Source organism: Camelus dromedarius, chromosome X, assembly GCF_036321535.1.
Source record: "Camelus dromedarius isolate mCamDro1 chromosome X, mCamDro1.pat, whole genome shotgun sequence".
NCBI classification, from domain to species: Eukaryota; Metazoa; Chordata; class Mammalia; order Artiodactyla; family Camelidae; genus Camelus; species Camelus dromedarius.
In genome coordinates this window covers 35,381,928-35,401,503 of record NC_087472.1, presented here as the reverse complement: position 1 = coordinate 35,401,503, position 19,576 = coordinate 35,381,928, and positions in this window count along the sequence as shown.

Genomic DNA, 19,576 nt, shown 5'->3' with positions numbered 1-19,576 from the left:
ACTGACTGCTCTGGACCAGCCTAACAAATCTTAAAAAGAAGACATGAAAGGATCAAACTATTGCCAAGTAACTTAACTGTATTCCAGAACAAAAGTCAAGAATATTTATTGAAATGCACAAATATCCAAGAGGAATGACACCAATAAAATGGCAGAATAAGAGTTTTTACTGCCTTCCTCCAAAGAACACCAATTTTGACAATTACCCATAAGAATACCTTTGTGGAAGTCTAGGAGTCCAGTGAAGAAGTTCCAGCACACTGTTGGAGCAAAGAAAATCTGAGTTTGGACATATTCAGTAAGAGGAATAGTTTCACTTCACCCACAACACCCCTCCCTCAAAGTGGCACAGCCCAGAGAAGAGAGACCTTCTCACCTGTGATTTCTCTCATGAGGAAAATGAGAGTGTGTAAGTGAGTACAACTGTGTAGGTTACTGCCAAAGAGGCTCAGTTCTTTCTTACACTATCCAGAATACTAAGGTGTGCTGAACAAATGGGGGGTGTGAAGGGGCTTGGGAGAACATCAGCCAGGGCTTTCAGAGGGCTTCACGGGGATGTCTGTCCTATTAACTACTTCATGAACTCCATCAAGAAACCCACCTAAGAGCCACTGGGAATACCTTGCCTGTGGATTTCCCCAACAGTCCCACAGGCACCTCCAATGCTCCATGCACCTCACCCACATACTCTACCCCTACCCTGTGGCCAGCTCCTGGTGCATGCAAAGGTGGCAAGTGTGAGCCTTTAAAGATGGCTTGTGAGCATGTGCAGAAGGCCAGCCCAATTCTGGGATTAGGAGAAAGCACACAAATCTGAGCATTCAGCACTGCCGTATGGAAAGAAATGGGAGGTTGTCAGCACCTGGTCTGGCTTTGCAGGATCTTATCAAGGGATAAGAATACCCACTCCCCCCGACTTAGAGGGATAAGTAGTGTGGAGCAGGTGTATCCATAGAAAATGTCTGAGAAAACCTCAGAATACTTGGCAGGGCTGACGGAATGTGTTTCTCTCCCAAAGCCAGTTAGTAAAGACTGGAGGAAGTCACTGCTACTTCGAATGCAAAGGAACACAAGAGTCTGAGGAGCATGAGAAATTAAGAAAATATGATACCACCAATATATAATTTTATGTGTCAATTATATCTCAGTAAAGCTGAAAAAAAATCCAGCACAAAAGAAGAGTAAAATTCACAATGTTGCACACCCAATAAAATAATGATCAGTCAGGAATACAAAGAAGCAGAGAAATAAAATCCACAATAAGAAGAAAAATCAACCCATCAGAACAAATCCAGAACTGATACAGATATTAGAATTATGAATGTTTACAGTAGCATTATTGGTAGTAGCCAAAAAACTGGAAATAACTTAAGTGTCCATCAAGAGGTAAATGGAAAAACAAATTCTAGTATATCTATACAATGGAATACTATATAGCAAAAAAATGAACAAAGTATTGATACATGCCACAACATATTTGAATCTCAAAGTAATTATGCTTAGTGAAAGAAGCCAGACCAAAAAGAGTACACACTGTGTGATTCTTTTTATATAAAACTCTAGAAAATGCAAACTAATCTGTAGTGACAGAAAGCAGATCAATGATTGCCTAAGGGAGGTCGAGCAGGGGGGGAGGGATTACAAAGGAACAAGATAAAACTATTGAGGTAATGGGTATGTCCACTATCTTCATTGTTGTGATGCTTTTATGAAGATTTTAAATATGTGTGTGTATTTTTTTAAATATGTGTGACTTACTGTATGTTAATTATATAATAAATCCGTTAAAAAGATAAAGGAAAAAAACAGCAATAAAAGAAAGTAGTTAAATTGTTGATATTTATGACTAGAATTATGCAACTTTCATAGTCTGCTTCAAATACTTATCCATACAGCTCAAGCATTAGCAGGCAGTGTTTTTAAGGTCTCAAACCCCTGTAACTCTTACCCTCTGGGAAAATATAACAAGTAAAGTACATAACCCAGACATGTTTTCCAGGAATGGACAGAATCTCAAATACTTCCCCTATCTCCACTTCCCTGCTCAGTGCCATACATCTTCAGCTTTTGTTTGTCTACAAATATTTACTGAGCACCTGCCATGTGCCAGACACTGCACTAGGCAGGGTCGAGGGTAGGGGTTTCATATACAAGAGTGAATAAAACATGGTCCCAGTCCTTAAAAAGCTCTAATGGTAAATAAGTCAAAACACCATCCAACATCTAAGTGTGAAATCAGCAATGTTTGTTTTCTATGCTCCAGTGCCCTTCTGCTGTCTTCTTCATTCTGCTTATTAGAGAAAAGATTGATCAGATATGGGTTTGCCATCCTTTTGAGTCAATAAGCCTCTGGCAGGGATTAAGACAGTGCCTGTCTACTTATTCCATGAGACTACTGGGAGCCAAAGAGCCTGGGAACCTGGAGCCTTTCCTGCCTTTCTGGCTCTTGCCTGAACTTACAGCGTTATCAGAATCCTTGTTCTCAATCTGCCTGAAAACATGAAGATTCTGTGCATCCAGAGTCCACTGAAAACTCCGCCTGGGTTTTCAACTCCCCACCCATCTGAGTTCTCTTAGTCCCATACATATGCAACCAAGCCACCTCCTTCCCCTGCCATGTCTCCTCTGGCCTCTCTGTGATCCCCCAAGAAACCCTCCCATATCAATCATGTTGAACCAGATGGCCCAGAATTTGTGCTGCGGAGAGTCCCTTAGATACCCACAGCTGGTCCTTCAGAATGAAGAACAAGGAGAACTGTTCAGAGGGTAGTCAGGAAGGGTGGCCCACGGTTCTGAGAGAATATGAAGGGGTTGGAAATACCAGGTGCCACAGCCCAAATTTTAGGGACAAAAAGAAAAACTAGGCATTTCACCTGGCTATATGTCAAAGTTTGAGGAATTAGTCATTTACATTGATTTCTTAATGGATGCCTCCCCATGACCATAAAGCACAGCTTATGCAGATAATTCAATATGTATCAGAATAACTTAATTGGTTATAAACTGCATTTTACCACAACACCAAACTCTGTTCATAAATACTCAAGTTCCAAAGTAGTTGCTTCTATACAACCACTTTAAGACACATATTTCTTTAGGACACAAGGAAGTGATGTCACACCCTGATAATGTTTGAAACAAGAAAGACTCTTGTCATTTCTGGAAGTTAGTAAGTTGAAAACTTATGGTAAATCCACAGAGTCTTTTCCTGGACTTCATTAAACCGCTGTCTTTTGATAATATACAAAATGAGTTTGGGGACACAGAAAAGTATATTTCTTCAATGTGATTTTGGCACTTGAAGGGCCCTCACGTTCCTATAACCAGGGTCTTTACCTCTGTCCAACATACGTACACCTTTCTAAATTTTTAAGTCACTGGTTACTTCCACCTTGAGGAAAGTCTCTATAGTCATGATATCCCTAGGGAGAAGGGTGTCCCCCCCCCAAAACATAAATGTATCTAGGCAAAAGAATTTCCCTTTCCTCCAAAGTTACTCTTGTCTCTTAAGCACCTTAGAAAATGTAGACTACTTGTCAAATATTCCTCATTCTTCTAGAGGGGATGTATCTGAAGATGCCCTAACATTTATAGAGGTATCTCTTGACTGAAAGGGGGAGGGTAAAGTTACTATTATGTTTGGAGTGGGGTTTCCACAAAGCTGGGCATTCTAGAAAATCTGAGCAGGTATGAGGCCACTGTATCATGAGTTCCAGTACTCAGCCTGTTGTGTGCATCCTAACTGTAGGTGCCAAGGTAAATTGTCCTTTGAGTAGAAGCTAGGCTACATCTAACATTTCAAGCCATTTTTTGTTACTTTTTTAAACTTGGTCTTTCCCCCCCCCCTATATTATATTCTACATGTTTATTTGGGAAAAATGGCTCTGGACCTTTAAAAAGTTTTACTAAGAAGGAGGGAAATACCACTGTTTTTCACACTGTGCTGTGCCAAGTTGTAACATTTTTTAGAGTTAACCAAGACCAATGATTTCCATCTCTGGAGTCTTCGTGCTTTCTATATTTAAAGTTGTTTGGAGAAAAAGCATCACATTCCACTTTAGGAGACCAATTCTATTACTTAGCAAAGTTCAGTGCAGTACAGAGGGTTGAGATGAATATTGGTTTTGTGTTAACTCCCTGAACCTTGTTTTCCTCATTTGTAAATCAGGAGGGTTGAACTACATCTCTAAAACTACACTCTCTAAAGTTTCTTTTATTTCTGACATTTGATGATTTTTAAATTCATTTATATACTCATTCAGTCTTCAAATATTTACAGAGCATGCATGATATATCAGACGCTGCATTGGCCAGGATGGGGTGGCGGTGTCAGAATCAAGACTGAATAAGACATGGCCCCAGTTCTTTAAAAGCTCTGGTGAGTTTTCTTTTCATGCCATGTTAAGGGCCTTTAAACCTTTTCTTTAGGGGATGAACAGTCATTGGTGGGTTTATTTAGGAGGAGGGGAATGTGTCTTGTTCACATTTAGAAAGCCAAATCATCCCTGTAGAAACTACTGAAGAGGCTGTTGCAGTGGTTCCTGACAGAAGTGAGGAGGGACACACTCAGCATCTAGTCAGCAATGTAAAATCAGTAAAACATGAGGGCCTTTTAAGTGTGTAGCATTGTTACCACTATGGAGCATGCACAATAGCATGAGAGTCTGTCTTTGTCTTCATAACTTGAGGAAATAGTTACACACTTCTTTGAAAAGTCAAGCAAAGCAAAGATTTCACCGTGCAGTAATGAGGCTGGGAGAAATAATTTGTAAGATGAGAAAGTGTTTGAAGCCAGTTGTGATGATTAATCCCTCTCCTTCCCAAGTAGATGCGAAGTACTATAGGAGTTCAGGAGAGGCAGAAAATGTGCACTAACTGCAGTGGTCAAGTAAGACTTTATGATGGAAGGAGTTGGCAGATTTGTAAAAGGGGAAGAAATATGTGAAGTCAGCAAAGCATAGATTGGAAGTGCCAAGTGATTTGTTTATGGAGTAGCACGTGGTTGGGTCAGAAAGTAGTGTGGTTTATGTGGTAAAACTAGAATTGCAGATAAGGTTGGATTAGATAGGTTTGAGTCAAATCTGGGAAGTTGCCAAAAGCCGTGTTAGATAGTTAAGACTTTATTCTGAATGTAGTGGGAAGCTGTTGAAAATTTCTAAGCAAGAAGAGATAATCTAATATGGGATTTAGGAAATGAATTTGATTGCAATGTGGAAGATTAACTGAAGTAAGGAGAGACTGGGGAGGTCAATAAGAAGGCTGTTGTAGTGTGGTATATATGATCATTCTGCCCTGTTGCTTCCCCTCCCAACACAGGCACACGCACACACGTACCACCCATTTCTCTATTCCCTGCACCACTGATAAAGCAGGATCCTTATCTGTCTGAATCCTAAGTCCAGTTTCGATGGTTTCATGTTGAAGTCACCATTCAGTAGGCATTTCTTGATCTTGACATGCAGAAAACTCTTCTTTTGCTGATTCAAAGCACCCAGCCTCTTCACAGTGTCACTAAATTGAACTTCCCATTGTGACTGGCTCAGCGCTCAGAGTCAACCACACATTTGTCTGGCATGAAACTATCTCATCCCACTGCCTTTTCCGGGATATCCAAGATTTTTTTCCCCTAACATTTACACAAAATATTATAACCAAAACTTTAGACCCACTGTCCCCACGAGACAGAACAGGCTCTAAATCCACAGTGACTTCTGGAGAAAAGGTAATCATTACAGTTATCTAAGAATTGGAGTGGCATTCACACAGCTAGTTCAATTAGCTCAAGGTAGGGACAATTCTCTTCCCCAAGGTAACCTCCTTTTGATTTCCTAGAGCTAAAGGGTTTTTAGAGATCTTTCTCCTACAAATGAGGTGGCTGAGACCCAGAGAGAACAAGCAGATTTTCCTAGATTACCCTGCTAATTAGTGACACAACTGGGACTAGATGTAGTTTTTTAAGCTCCAGATCAAGCTTCTTTTCATTATACTTAGCTCTCAAGGCAATGTTTTTCTGATATCTGTTGCTTCACCCTAGAGAAAATTTTGCTCTCATGTGGCCATTTTCAGGAAATTGAAAATCTAAAGATAAGGAAGATTAAGAGGCCTATAAGAGTGATTAATCAGCTACTCAGAATTTCAAAAGAAAGTAATGAGGTAACACCCTATAGATTAGAGAGTGCCAGAGGGCATAGCAGCAATGGCAATAAAATATTTTAAACTATTTGTTGTATTTATGGAATACATTTTGATGTCACTAATATTTGTCACTAATACTTGTCTTTTATTAGTTTGTTTTTTTGGTTATTCAACAGTCCAAATATCTCTTTTAATTACACATTTTATTTTGAGATAATTGTAGATTATCATGCAGCTATAAGAAATAATACAGAGAAATACAAATGACACTTCATCCAGCTTTATCTAATGTAACATCTTGCAAAACTATAGTACAATATTGCAAGATCTTGACACTGATACAGGCAAGATACAAAATATTTCTATCACCACTAGGATTTCCTTATATTGCCCTTTTATGTCACACCCAGGACCCTCCTCCCCGCACCAACTTCCTTAACTCCTGACAACCATTAATCTCCATTTACATAATTTTGTCATTTCAAAAATATGTAAATGGAACCTTACAGTATGTAATCTTTGGGGATTTGCTTTTTTAAAACTCGGCATACTACTCTGAAGACTCATCCAGGTTGTTGAATGTATCAATAATTCATTCCTTTTTATTGATGGGTAATATTCCATGGTAAAGATATACCACAGTTGGTTTATCCATTCACCACTTTGAAGGACAACTAGATTATTTCCAGTTTGGGAGCTATTACAAATAAATCTGCCATGAACATTTGTGTACAGAATTTTTGTGAATATGTTTTCATTTCTCTTGGATAGAAGCCCAGGAACATGGTTGCTGGATTGTACAGTAGTTGCATGTTTGGTTTTTAAGAAACTGCCAAACTGTTTTCCAAGTGGCTGTACCACTTTACGGAAGCAATGTATGACTGGTACAGTTTCTCTGCATCCTTACCAACATTTGGTGTTGTCATTATTTTCTGTTTTAGCTATTATTGTGGGTTTGTAATGGTATCTTATTGTGATTTTAATTTGCATGTTCCTAATGCCTAATGGTGTTGAACATCTTTTCATATGCTTATATTCCATATGCATATCCTCTTCAGCTAAATGTTTCTTCACTTTTTTTTTTTTTGCCAATTTTCTAATTGGATTATTTGTGTCCTGTTGAGTTTAGAGAATTTGCTATATGTCTGGATATGAGTCCTTTGTTCAATATTTGATTTTCAAACATAATCAATCTCCCAGTCAGTGACTTATCCTTTCATCATCTTCAAAGAGTCTTTCTCAGACCAAAATACTTTTAATTTGATGAGGTCAAATTTATTAATTTCCTTTTTCTGAATTGTGCTTTTATTGTCATCTACAAACTCTTTACCAAGCCCTAGATCCTGAAGAATTTCTTCTATGTGTTTTTCTAAAAAGTTTTATAGTTTTACAGGATACATTTAAGTTTCTGAACTGTTTTGAGTTATTTTTATATGAAGTGTAAGACTTAGGTCAAGGTTCTTTTTTATAGTTTTTTGTCTATGGATGTCTACTTGCTCCAACTGTTTGTTGAAAAGGATTTTTCCTTCATTGAATTGCTTTTGCATCTTTGTCAATAATCAGCTGGGCATATATGTATGGGTCTACTTCTGAGTTCTCAATTCTGTTCCATTATCCTGTGTTCCATCATTCTATTAGGCTTTCAATATCACACTCTTGATTAGTGTAGCTATATACTAAGTCTTGAAATTGGGTACAGTGATTCCTTCCACTTTATTCTTATTTTTCAAAATTGCTTTAGCTGTTCTAGTTCTATTTTTCCAAATAAAATTTAGAATAATTTTGTCTGTACCTACAAGAACTCTTGTGATTTCTTGGGATTTTAAGAGGAATTATATTAGAACTGTATATTAATTAGGAGAGAATTGACATCTTTACTATGTTGACTCTTTCAATCCATGAACTAAGCATCTCTCCATTTATTTAGATCTTCTTTAAATTCTTTCACCAGCTTTTTGTAGCTTTCAGTATGTAAGTTCTGTACATATTTTGTTAGATTTACACCTAAATATTTCATTTTTGAGCAGTTGTAAAAGGTATTGTATTTTTTTAAACATTTTTTATTGAGTTAAGAAAAAGTTTTATACCTTCCAATCCATGTACCTTTTAAATCTCTTTCTTGTTTTATTGCACTGGTTAGAACTTCCAGCATTATGTTTAATAACGGCAGAGAGAATGCACATCTTTGCCTTGATCTTAGAGGGAAAGCAGTCATTCTTTCACCATTCAGTATAATATTAGCTCTATGATTTTTTAGATGCTATTTATGTTGAGGAAATTCCCTTTCATTCCTATTTTTTGGAGAGATATTATCATGAGTGAATGTTGAACTTACTCAAATTCTTTTTCTGCATAGGTTGATATGGCCCTGTGATTTTCTTCTTTAGCCTATTAATATGGTAGACTATGCTGACTGATTTTCAAATATAAACTAGCCTTGCATCCTTGGAATACATCCCATTTGGTTATGGGATATAATTCACATTCTATATTGCTGAATTCTATTCTTAATATTTTGTTAAGGATTTTTTGCATCTGTATTCATGAGGAATATTGTATTTAGTTTTCCTTTTTGTACTATTTTTGTCTCATTTTTGTATTGAGGTACTAATAGCTTCATAATACTTGCCTCTATTTTCTGCAAGAGATTGTACAGAATTGGAGTTAATTCTTTAAGTGTTTGATAGAATTCTCCAGAGAAAAAATTTTGGTCTGGGGATTTTTTTGAGAGTTTTAAAACTAGGAATTAAATTTATTTAATAGTTTATAGGGCTATTTAAATTATCTATTTAATATACAGGGAGTTGCGATAGTTTGCATTTTTTTAAGAATGGTCTATTTCATCTGAGTGTGTAGGGTTATTTGTAGCATTCTCTTATTATCCCTTTGATGCCTGCAAGATCTACAGCAATACTCCCTGTGTCATTCTTTATATTTGTAAGTTGTGTTTTCTCTCTTGTTTCTTTGTCAGTCTTGCTAAAGTTTTGTCAATTTTATTGATCTTTTTAAAGAATCAGGCCTTTGTTTCATTGATTTTTCTCTATTTTTTAATTGTATTGATTTCTGCTTTTATGTTTATTATTTCCTTACTTCTGCTTCCTTTGTGTTTATTTTGCTGTCCTTTTACTAGGTTCTTGAGGTAGGACTTACATTATTGATTTGAGACTTTGCCTCTTGGCAAATGTAAGCATTTAGTGCTATAAACTCTCCTCTCAGAATTGCTTTAGCTATGTCCTATAGATTTAGACATGTATGTTTTCATTTATGTCAGTTCAATTTATTTTTAAATTTCCCTTGAAGCTTCTTCGACTCATGGGTTATTTAGGAGTGTTCTCTTTAGTTTCCATGTGTTTGGAAATTTTCCTGTTAATTTTCTAGTTTGATTTCATTGTGGTCAGTGAGCATACTCTAATAAATGATTCCAATTTTTTCAGATTTTTTAAGGTTTAATTTATGGCCCATGATACAATCTAGTTTTGAAAATGCTCTGTGGAGTCTTGAAAAATATATATATATTTAGAATGTGTATTCTGCTGTTATTGTGTGGAATATTCTATAAATGTCAGTTAGACCCTGTAGAATATTGGTGTTGTTGAATTCTTCTATGCCTTTTTTGATTTTTGCTCTAGTTGTTCTATAAATTATTAAGTACAGTTCTGTGTTTGTCTAATTCTTCTTTCAGTTCTGCCAGTTTTTGCTTCACATATTTTGCAGCTCTGTTTCTTGGTGCATATACATTTAAGATTTCCATGTCTTACTGGCGTATTGACCCTTTTATCATTTTGTAATGTCCCTCTCTGTCCTGGGTAATTTTATTTCCTCTGAAGTCTACTTTATCTGATGTTAATATAGCCATTCTTGCCTCTTTGGCTAATGTTAGCATGTTATATCTTTTTCCATCCATCTACTTTCAGCCTGCCTAAGTTGCTTTAATTTATGTGCTTTTTCTGTAGATAGTATATGATTGGGTCATATTTTAAATTTACTCTTTCATTTTATTTTAATTGGTATATTTAGATTATTTATAATTAATGTAATTATTGATTTGTTAGAGCTTATGTCTTCCTACTGCCCTTGAGTTTTCAGTTTGTTCTCTCTGTTTTTCCTTTCTGTGTTTTTTTTTTTCCTGCCTTACTGTGGGTTACTGGCATAAACATTTATATATACATTAGACAGTGTTATAATATCTGCTTCAAATATCAAACATAATTAGAAAACTCAAGATGAAAAGGAAAGCCTACTTTATTTACCCATATTTTTTTCTTTCTTTTGTTTTATCTTCCTGAAGTTGAAAAATTCCTTCTTTTATTGTTATCTTTCCATTTAGAGAAATTCTTTTAGCCATTCTTTTAGGGTAGGACTGCTGGCAAAAAATTCTTAGTTTTGCTTTATCTAAGAATGTCTCAATTTCCCTTTCATTTGTGAAGGATATTTCCACCAGATATAAGAATCTGGATTGACAATTCTTTTCTTTTAGCACTTGAACAAAAGCTGTGCCACTTCCTCGTCTCCATGATTTCTTATGAAAAATCTGTGTCATTCAAATTGTTTATCTCCTATAAGTAAGGTGTCATTTCTCTCTCATTGCTTATAAGATGCTTTTATTTTTTCTTTAAGTTTTCAGATGTTTGATGTATCTTGGTTTGGATTTCTTTGTTTTTTTAATGGGAGGGTTTACTTCTTGAATGTGTAGTTTTAGATCTTTTGCCAAATTTGGCAAGTTTCAAAAGCGATTTTTTTAGTACTTTTTCAGTCTTGCCCTCTTTATTCTCTCCTCTGAGACACCAATGAAATGACTGTTAGGTCTGAGACTCTGTTCACTTTTTTCCTCTGGTTATCTTCCTTCTGTTGTCAGATTGGGCAATTTCTCTCTTCAGGTTCACTGAGCCTTTCCTTTGTTCCTTATATTCTGTTGTTGGGATCATCCATGGTGGGTTTTTTTTTTTCTTGCTTTTGGTAGTTGCATTTTTCAGTTCTCAGATTTTCATTTGGTTCTTCTTTATATCTTCCCTTTCTTACTGAAGCTTTCTATTTCTTTGCTAAGACTCTATTTTTTCATTTGTTTCAAGCATGTAAGTAATTGTATGTTGAAGTATTTTATGGAGCTGATTTGAAATGTTTCTCAGATAATTTTAACGTTTCTGTCATCTCGGTGTTGGCACTTATTGACTGTCTTTTTAAAAACAGCTTTATTAAGGTATAATCAACATACAAAGGACTGTACATATTTAATGTGGACAATTTGATGAGCTTGGGCATATGCAAACACCTGTGCTACCATTTCATTTAGATAGAGAATTTCTTGGTTGCTGGCATAATGAGTAATTTTTTATTGAAACCTGGATATTTGAGATGTTATTATATGAAATTCTGGATACTATTTAAATCTGCTTTAGCTGGCTTCTTCTGACTCTGCTTTAGCAGAGAAGAGGAACGCACCTTGTTACTGCCGGCTGGAGGTAGATTCCAGTTTCTCTACACAGCCTCCTTTGACACTCAAGTGAGGTGTCCTCATTAGCATTGGGAGGTGGTGTCATTTTTAGCTCCCTATTACTGATATCTCCCTGATTGGGAGGGGAAAAAGTACTTCATTACAGCTCTCCATGAGGCATCTAATGACACCATGAGGTGGAGTGGCCTTATGACTGCTGGCCAATAGTGAAAGCTCTTCTCTCCACCAGGCCTCCTCTGACACCACCACAAGCAGGGAGAAGGAGAAGTAGCCCTTTACTCCTAGTAGGGGTGGAAGTCCACTGACACTGTGGTGGGTGAGGGTTTGGCTTGTTACCAGCTGACAGTGATGAAAGTCCCAACTCCCTATTTGGCTTTCTCTGACATCAATCTTTAGGTGAGGGTGTTGTGCTGCCTGGTTATAGACTCCAGACAGTGTTAGACACCCTTTTTATCCTTTACTAGCATTGATGGGGAGTAGGGGCCACCATTTTCTCTGTAGTGTTTAGTTGAAGTAGAGCAGTTATTACCTAAAATGTTTTCTATTTTGTTAGGCTGTCACTTTCCTGGCCATTTGGCTAGAGAAAGCAGGCTTTTGGGTGGACTTTTTGTTTCCACTTGTAGGCATTTTCTAATCAAAGGTTTCTTTGGTTCTACGTCTGAGATATATGAGGCAAAAGAAAACCCAGGAAACTCCCCACCATGTCATTCTTTGGATCCCAAGTTTCCTAGTTAGTCTGCTTTCTTCTCACTAACTTTCAGAGTCTTCTCTTGTTTGTTTCATACATAATGTCTAGGGTTTTACTTGTACTTAATTCGAAGGAATGGGAGAAAGTAAATCTACTCTATCTTCCTACAATCAGAAGCAATCAAACATCTCTTTTAACAAAACTTAATTTCTCTGTGTGTGCATGCACATGAATGCATGTCTTTTTTCCTTTTGGTGGATTTTCCTGGGCCTCTGCCATCCATAGAGTGTACTGAAGTCCAATGGCTCTATACTGAAAATTTTTCTTACCTTTGAATTAGTACCACTAACAATTCTAAAGAAAATCTTGTTTACTTGTCCCAAGAAGGCACATTACATTGGCATAAGACAGTATTGTAGAGTGTTTAGTAACAGACTCTAGAGTCAGACACTTGGGGTTTTAGTCCCAGTTTTATCACTGTGTGATCCTGGACTAGTTATTTTACCTCACTATTCCTCAGTTTCCTCATCTCTTATTTATAGAAAATGATAAGACTTATAGAGTGTGATAAACTAATATTTGTAAAACATTTAGAATGGTATTTGGCTTATTATTGGCTAAAACTATATATATATATATATATATATATATATATATATATATATATATATATATATATATATATATACACACACATTTAAAATACTTGCATTCTATACCACTAAGAGGGATGTCTTCTTCTTGCCTTCCCTCCCAAGCTTTGAACCTTGCCCGCCTCTCCAGTCTCATCTCACACCATTATCTCCTAGTTCAATACAAAATATTCCAATTGCCCTGAATTTTGTTCAGTTTCTTAAACATACAACAAGCTCTTTCAGCTCTAGGCCTCCACACTATATCCTACTCATTCTTCAGATCTCAGGGAGGCCCTTTCCTGAGTCACAGACTAGTTCAGGTCTCCCTGCTTTGTGTTCCCACAGCACCCTACATTTCCTCTATAATTTGTGCCCTTGACTTCAAGCAGCTTCAGACCCAGCAGAGGGTGAGCTCTGGTCCCTTGTGGCCCTAAATTAGGCCTCAAGCCACAAGCAGCAGTTTATGATAATAACAATTCTGGAGCTAGTAAGGTTGGGGCTGGGACACAAAGAGTTTGAGATAGGTTACAGCACAGCTTTGAGTATATAAATTTGCCCAGGAACTTGGGGGAACTTAACAGGGTAAAACAAGAGAAAATATAAAAGGAACCTTATTAAATCTGCTTTATAACTTCATTTTAAATGCACCTTCTTAGTCTTTAAACTTTTAAAAATAATTTCACATGCAACAACAGTTTAGTTATCCAGAAAGAGTAAATAAATGCTGACTTGCAAGCCAGTTCTGAAACGTTGCCAACCCCTGGCTTGGATGCCAGGAGACCCAGTATGTGGCCTTCAGCTGCCGATAATCACCATTGCCTTAAGCCTTCTAGCTTAGAGGTCACGTGCGCCTGGAGCCCATTGGTCCTTTACTTCAGGCCCTTTCTCCACTTCTTTCCTTCACCTTCAATCTTTCTGCCCATTAGTCTATCCTTGTTAGCCCTTCAATAAATATCTCATTCATCTCTCTTTTGTGTCCCAGTCCCTTCCAAGATCAGTCTGTTCCTTCTTTGAATGCATGCTGGAGGCAGATAAAATATGCAACAATTCTTTGTTACTAAAACTTGCTGATCTTTCTCCCTTAGTGTCTACCGTGTATGACATTGGATTCCCACTGTGACCATGATTGGTCAGGCCCCCAATTAGCTAATTATTTTTCTTGCTTCCAGTATCTACCCTGTACAATATATTCTGAATGCCATTGCCAAAATCATCCTCTTACATGGCACTTTTTATTATGCCATTTTATCCTTTTGTCTCTATGATATGTCAACAGCTTTAATCTGGTTTCAATTTCTGCCACAATCTGGTCCCGATTCACTTTCCAAGCCATAACACATACTATGTCTTTACCCAGAGTGTGGGACCTGGACATAGTATAGCATTTTCTTAAGTTTCCTACAGAAGTTTCTACATTATCTCCTTCTAACACTCACTCAAAGCCCTCTCCTCTTTTAAAATCTTTCTGGATATATCACCTTCTCCCCATCTTTGTGGGTGCCTATTCTCCCTTCCAAGATGGATATTTACACATGTTCATCCAGAACTTGACCTATAATGCTCTTCACTACCACAAGTCCTGCTGTCTCTCCTGAATGTGGCTGAAATAGTACTCACCAAGTATTCTACTGGATCCCTTACATTTCTTAGCTTCATTTGCAGTAATTGGAGCCATATAAATTGTTCTGACCAATAAACTGTGTGCTGAAATGACATATGTTACTTCTGAGCTGATGCAGTTGAGAGCTGATAGGCCTAGTCCATGTCTTCTCTATTCCTGCTGTAGCAACCTTGGAAGCTATGTGTTGAACTAGCAGAATTTCAGTATAGAAGGAGCCTGAATCCTAAGTTTCTGTATGGAAGACAACTCCTACCAACCTACACTGGACTTTCCATGAAAGCAAAACAAACCCTTGTGTTAATCTGCTGATATTTCTAGTTTATCTGTTGTTATAGCTGGGATTAACTACCCTAATTCACTTAACAACTTCAACAATGTAGCCTTACAATTTCTTGAGCTCACTCAACTCCAACAAATATGACCTCTGCTCTACTTTAGCAATTTCAGTAACCACATCCTAGAGTTGTCATTTTACAGAATTCATCTACTTCCAGAAATTATAATTCAGATATTTCACTTTCTGCTCAAAGCATCCTAATCTCCCACCTCTCAATTTTCCCCACTCTTACTAAACTCATTCTTCAATGTCTTTGAGACTTTCAAATCTTTGACCCTTCCCTATTCTCAGTGACTGACTTCCTACTGGCTCCATGTTCCATGCAAAGCTGGGACAAATTCTCACTCCTTTCTTACACCCTCACTTTTGCCCTTAGTTTCCTCAACTACTTACTTTTTCATCATACTTCCCTGAAAATCTCCAATATCAAATAAATATAAAAACCCATTTTCTTTACTTTTGATCCTAGGTTGCAGAGTGCTACTGCAGAAATTAGCATAATCTCATTGATGGATACCATTTCCAAAGTTAAGATTTCTACCCTCACATATACTCCCAAAATTGCTAACTAAAACTTCTTTTGTCCTAATCAGTTCTTCTCTTTCATTTGTTACCAATGTCTGTCATAGCCATTTATCTCACTCTTCTGAAGACCCTAAATATGCACTTCTCAGTAGATGCTCTTTCTCCTTCACAGAGGAATTAAAAGCCACCTAGAAGTGCCCTAAACTAACTGTCCTGTGTTGATTTATTTTCCTCTTGTATTAGAGGAAAAAAGAATGCCCTTACCTTTTCCAAAACAAATTATTCCACTCATGATTTGCCTCCACAGAGTCATTACTTTATCAGTTACCCCTCCTCACCTAGTTCTGTGTCTTTAACCCATTGGCTTTTTCTCACTTGCCTACAAACACACTCAAATTCTTTCCATCTTAAATAAATTACCTTCCCTCATAGCGCATGCCCCTCAGGCTTTCACCTTATTCCCTTAATTTTCTTCACAGCTAAACTTCTTGAAAAGAGCCGTTTGTACTCAATGGCTCTATTTCTTTGTCTCTGACTTGTTACTCAACCCATTGCAATATGGTGTCTGCTTTTATCTGCTGAAACTATTCTCACTAGAGGCACTGATGAATAATTAAACCAAATCAAATGATTGCTTTTCCTCAAATAGGATAAACTACTTGACTTCTAGGCAATATTTAACACTCTTTACCATTCTTTCCTGAAAAGTCCCACTCTGTTTCCACAGTATTACTCTCCTAATTCTTTGACCTCTGACTGCTCCTCTTTCTGTATCTGACCCTTAAATGTTGGTATTATAAATGTTTCCACTTTGATTCTCTTCTCATATGAATCTAGACATTTTCTTCCTCCCCATTATCTACCTTCATGCCTTCACCCACTATCTGTTTGTGAATGATGCCCAATTCCATCAGTCTTATCTCTAGCACTATCCTCTGCCTAAATGTTCCACAGGAACTTCAAACTCATTGTGTCCAAAACTGTATTCTCCAAGTTAGTGCTCCTGCTGTATTCTCAGTGAATGATATCAATATTCCCCATTTTCTCAAGCCAGAAACCTGGAAATGATTCTTCTCCTCTCTAAAATCCTCATTCTCCCTCTTTCTATACTCTTCAAAATCCTAGCACCAAATAATGTCAATTCTACTTGAAAATTTTATGAATTTGCCTTCTTCTTATTATCTACTGCCCAAGTTTGGGTTCTTGTCCTATTTCACTTTGACTTCTACAAAAGCTACATAGATTATCTCACTGACTTTGATATCTCCTACCTGCAAATCATCATTCATCCAATTTGACCTTCAAAAGCACAAATCTAAGCATGTCAAGCACTTACTCCAGAAGCTTAGACTGTTTTCCATTGTCCATAGGATAAGTTTCAAAATTTTTAGTATGGTATACAAGGTCCTTCTTGGTAGGTCTAAATCTAATTCCATAACCTCATCTTCCAGCATTTTCCTTTACATTCTCCATCCTCTAACCACATTGAAATACTACCATTCTGCAAACACCCCATCCTCAAATTCAACTCCACTGTGCCATTTGCTTAGACTGTTCCTTCAGCTTGACTATCTATGAGCTCCGTTTTATTGATTCTATTTGGTCTTTATTCTTTCTGTGCTTCATTATGAAAAATTCCTGTCATTATCTATTCAGGTTGATTATTTTTTTCTGTAGTAACTCATCTGCTTCCACTTCCATTTGGTGAATTTTTCAGGTATTGTATTTTTTCAGCTCTAGAATTTCCACGTGTTTATTTTTAATAATTCCATTTACTTTCTTATTGCACATATGTATATCTTTAAACCCTTAGCATATTTATAATAGCTGTTTTGCATTTCTTTTCTGCTAACTCTATCACCTGTCATTTCTGGATCTATTTGTATGGGCTGGTTTTTCTCCCAGTTATGGGTCACATTTTCCAGCTACTTTGCATGTTTAATTTTTTTTATATTTTCTTTTTTAAATTTTTTTTGGCAAGAGGAGGTAATTAGGTATATTTATTTATTTATTTTTAGAAGAGGTACTGGGGATGGAACCCAGGACCTAATGCATACTAAGCATGTGCTCTACTGCTTGAGCTATACCCTCCCCCTGCATGTTTAGTAATTTTTTAAATTAGAGGTTGGAATTGTGAATGCTATACTTTTGAGTGCTAGATTATCTTGTCTTCCTTTAAAGACTGTTGGACTTTGTTCTGGGAGATAGTTACATATTAGTTTGATCCTTTCAAGGCTTTATTTTAAATTTATGAGATGGGCATAGGATAGTCTTTACTCTTCACTAATTTAGTCCTACCAGCAAGGCATGACCCTTATTAGCTCTCTATTATCCAATAGGAAGCCCTAGTTGCTAAATGAGGCCTCTTTACTCTGGCTGGTGGGAACTTAAATGGCTCTCAGTTCTGTGTGAACTCTGAGAATTATTTAACTGATAGTTTTCTGATCATTCATTGCCCACCCAGCCTTACAGAGTTTTGCCTAATGCATGCAGGTTTTTTTACTTAGCAACAGACTCCAGGGGACCTCTAGGAAGGTTTCTTGAGTTCTCTCTCTGTGTAGCTTCCTCCTCCCTGGCTACCTCAGCCTTCTTGAATATTCATCTCTGTGTCTTCAACTTGGTGAAACCCCTATGCTCTACTTAGGTTCTCCTCCCCTGCACCATGGTTGAGAAGTACCTCTTGGCAGAAAGCCAAAATGGCTTCATTCATTTCCCTTCTCTCAGGAACCATAATATTGTACTTTCTGCTGTTCAATATCTGAAAACAAATGTTTCTTTCTTCTCCTCATTTGTACCCTTCAGGACTTGAGAAAAAAAAGTCTCTTCAGTAGTTCAGTCACCTGGGTGCCTAAGCAATGAGGTCATATTGTCATACTATTCAATGTTCATCCCTTTACATTCAAAAAGCAGTGTTGAGACATCATTTTTGTGCATCTTCAAAAAAATTTTTTTCCCAGATGAAAAAGACTCAAATGGGAGGGAACTTGTATCTCAGCTATTCCCAGACTACTGCCTTCTACTATATGTTTGTAATAGTGTGTTAAGTGTTTTTATCTAGAGAATACAAAGAGGGGGAGAAGGAGAGAGAGAGCAAGAGCAAGAGAAAGGGAGAGCATGTATGCTATTTGTCTCACTAGTCTCCAATTAGTAACTTTTACAGATGAATACTCAGTATTTAGTTTCTACTATCCTTACCAGATCCAACTGCTGTAGCTACTATAACCTATGTTGGTATTCTTTTCTGGGACTAGTAGAATATGAGGCAAAGGTAATTACAGTTTTTGCTACAGATTGCCCATGGCTGGACTTGTGTTGCTCCACTGTACAAAATAATTTAAAAATCCATGGCACAAGTCTAGGTAAAAAGGATAGATGCCATGATGCAGAACATATGAGCAGCCACAGCTCAGTTGGGCTATGACAAAGATCACAGAAAAGGTATGCAGTGGGTGATGCATAGTGTGGCTAATCAACAGTCTAACTTGCCTCCTGCGAAAGTAACATTGTGCTTTGGTTGATAATGAGACTTCAAAAGCAAAGAGTTTTAGAACAAGTTGTACTTGATGGGTTGCCATTGTAATTAGTGATCTTATTCTTACAGGATCCCAAAGAGTCCACAGACCCACCAAGTCACTTCCCAATAATATGACAAAAGTAAAAGAGGTTAAAAATGTCAGTATTGACATTAGGTGAAGATTTTAAGTTAGTATGCAAGAGAACTTTTCTGTTTAAAACGCAGATGTGATCTAAGAAAATTGGATGACAACTACCTACCTTCTCCCTCTCTTCCAACCTTTTCTCTTTCTCTCTCAACTTGTCCTCTCTTTTCCCTACCCTCAACCCATTTAAAATCAGTCAGAAGAGAGTTGTGGCATGTTTAGTTTTTGGACTTACTGAACTTCCATCAAGTTGATGGATGACAGAGCCAGGAAACAGAATCATAGATGCTCTAGCTTGGGGGACAAAGCCCATTTTCATCATCTATCTTGATTTGGCAGGTGAAGTAAGGGCCAAAAACAATGGAGACCATCCTGTCTCCCACTTAATACCCCATCTGCTGCTACTGGCTTCTTGCTAAGTTCCAGAACATGTTGCTTCACACACGCAAAAAGCAAGCAACCAGACAAAAAAATTACCAGTACATAAAATGAACTAAATCTAAAGTCAAAACAAATCAACCAAA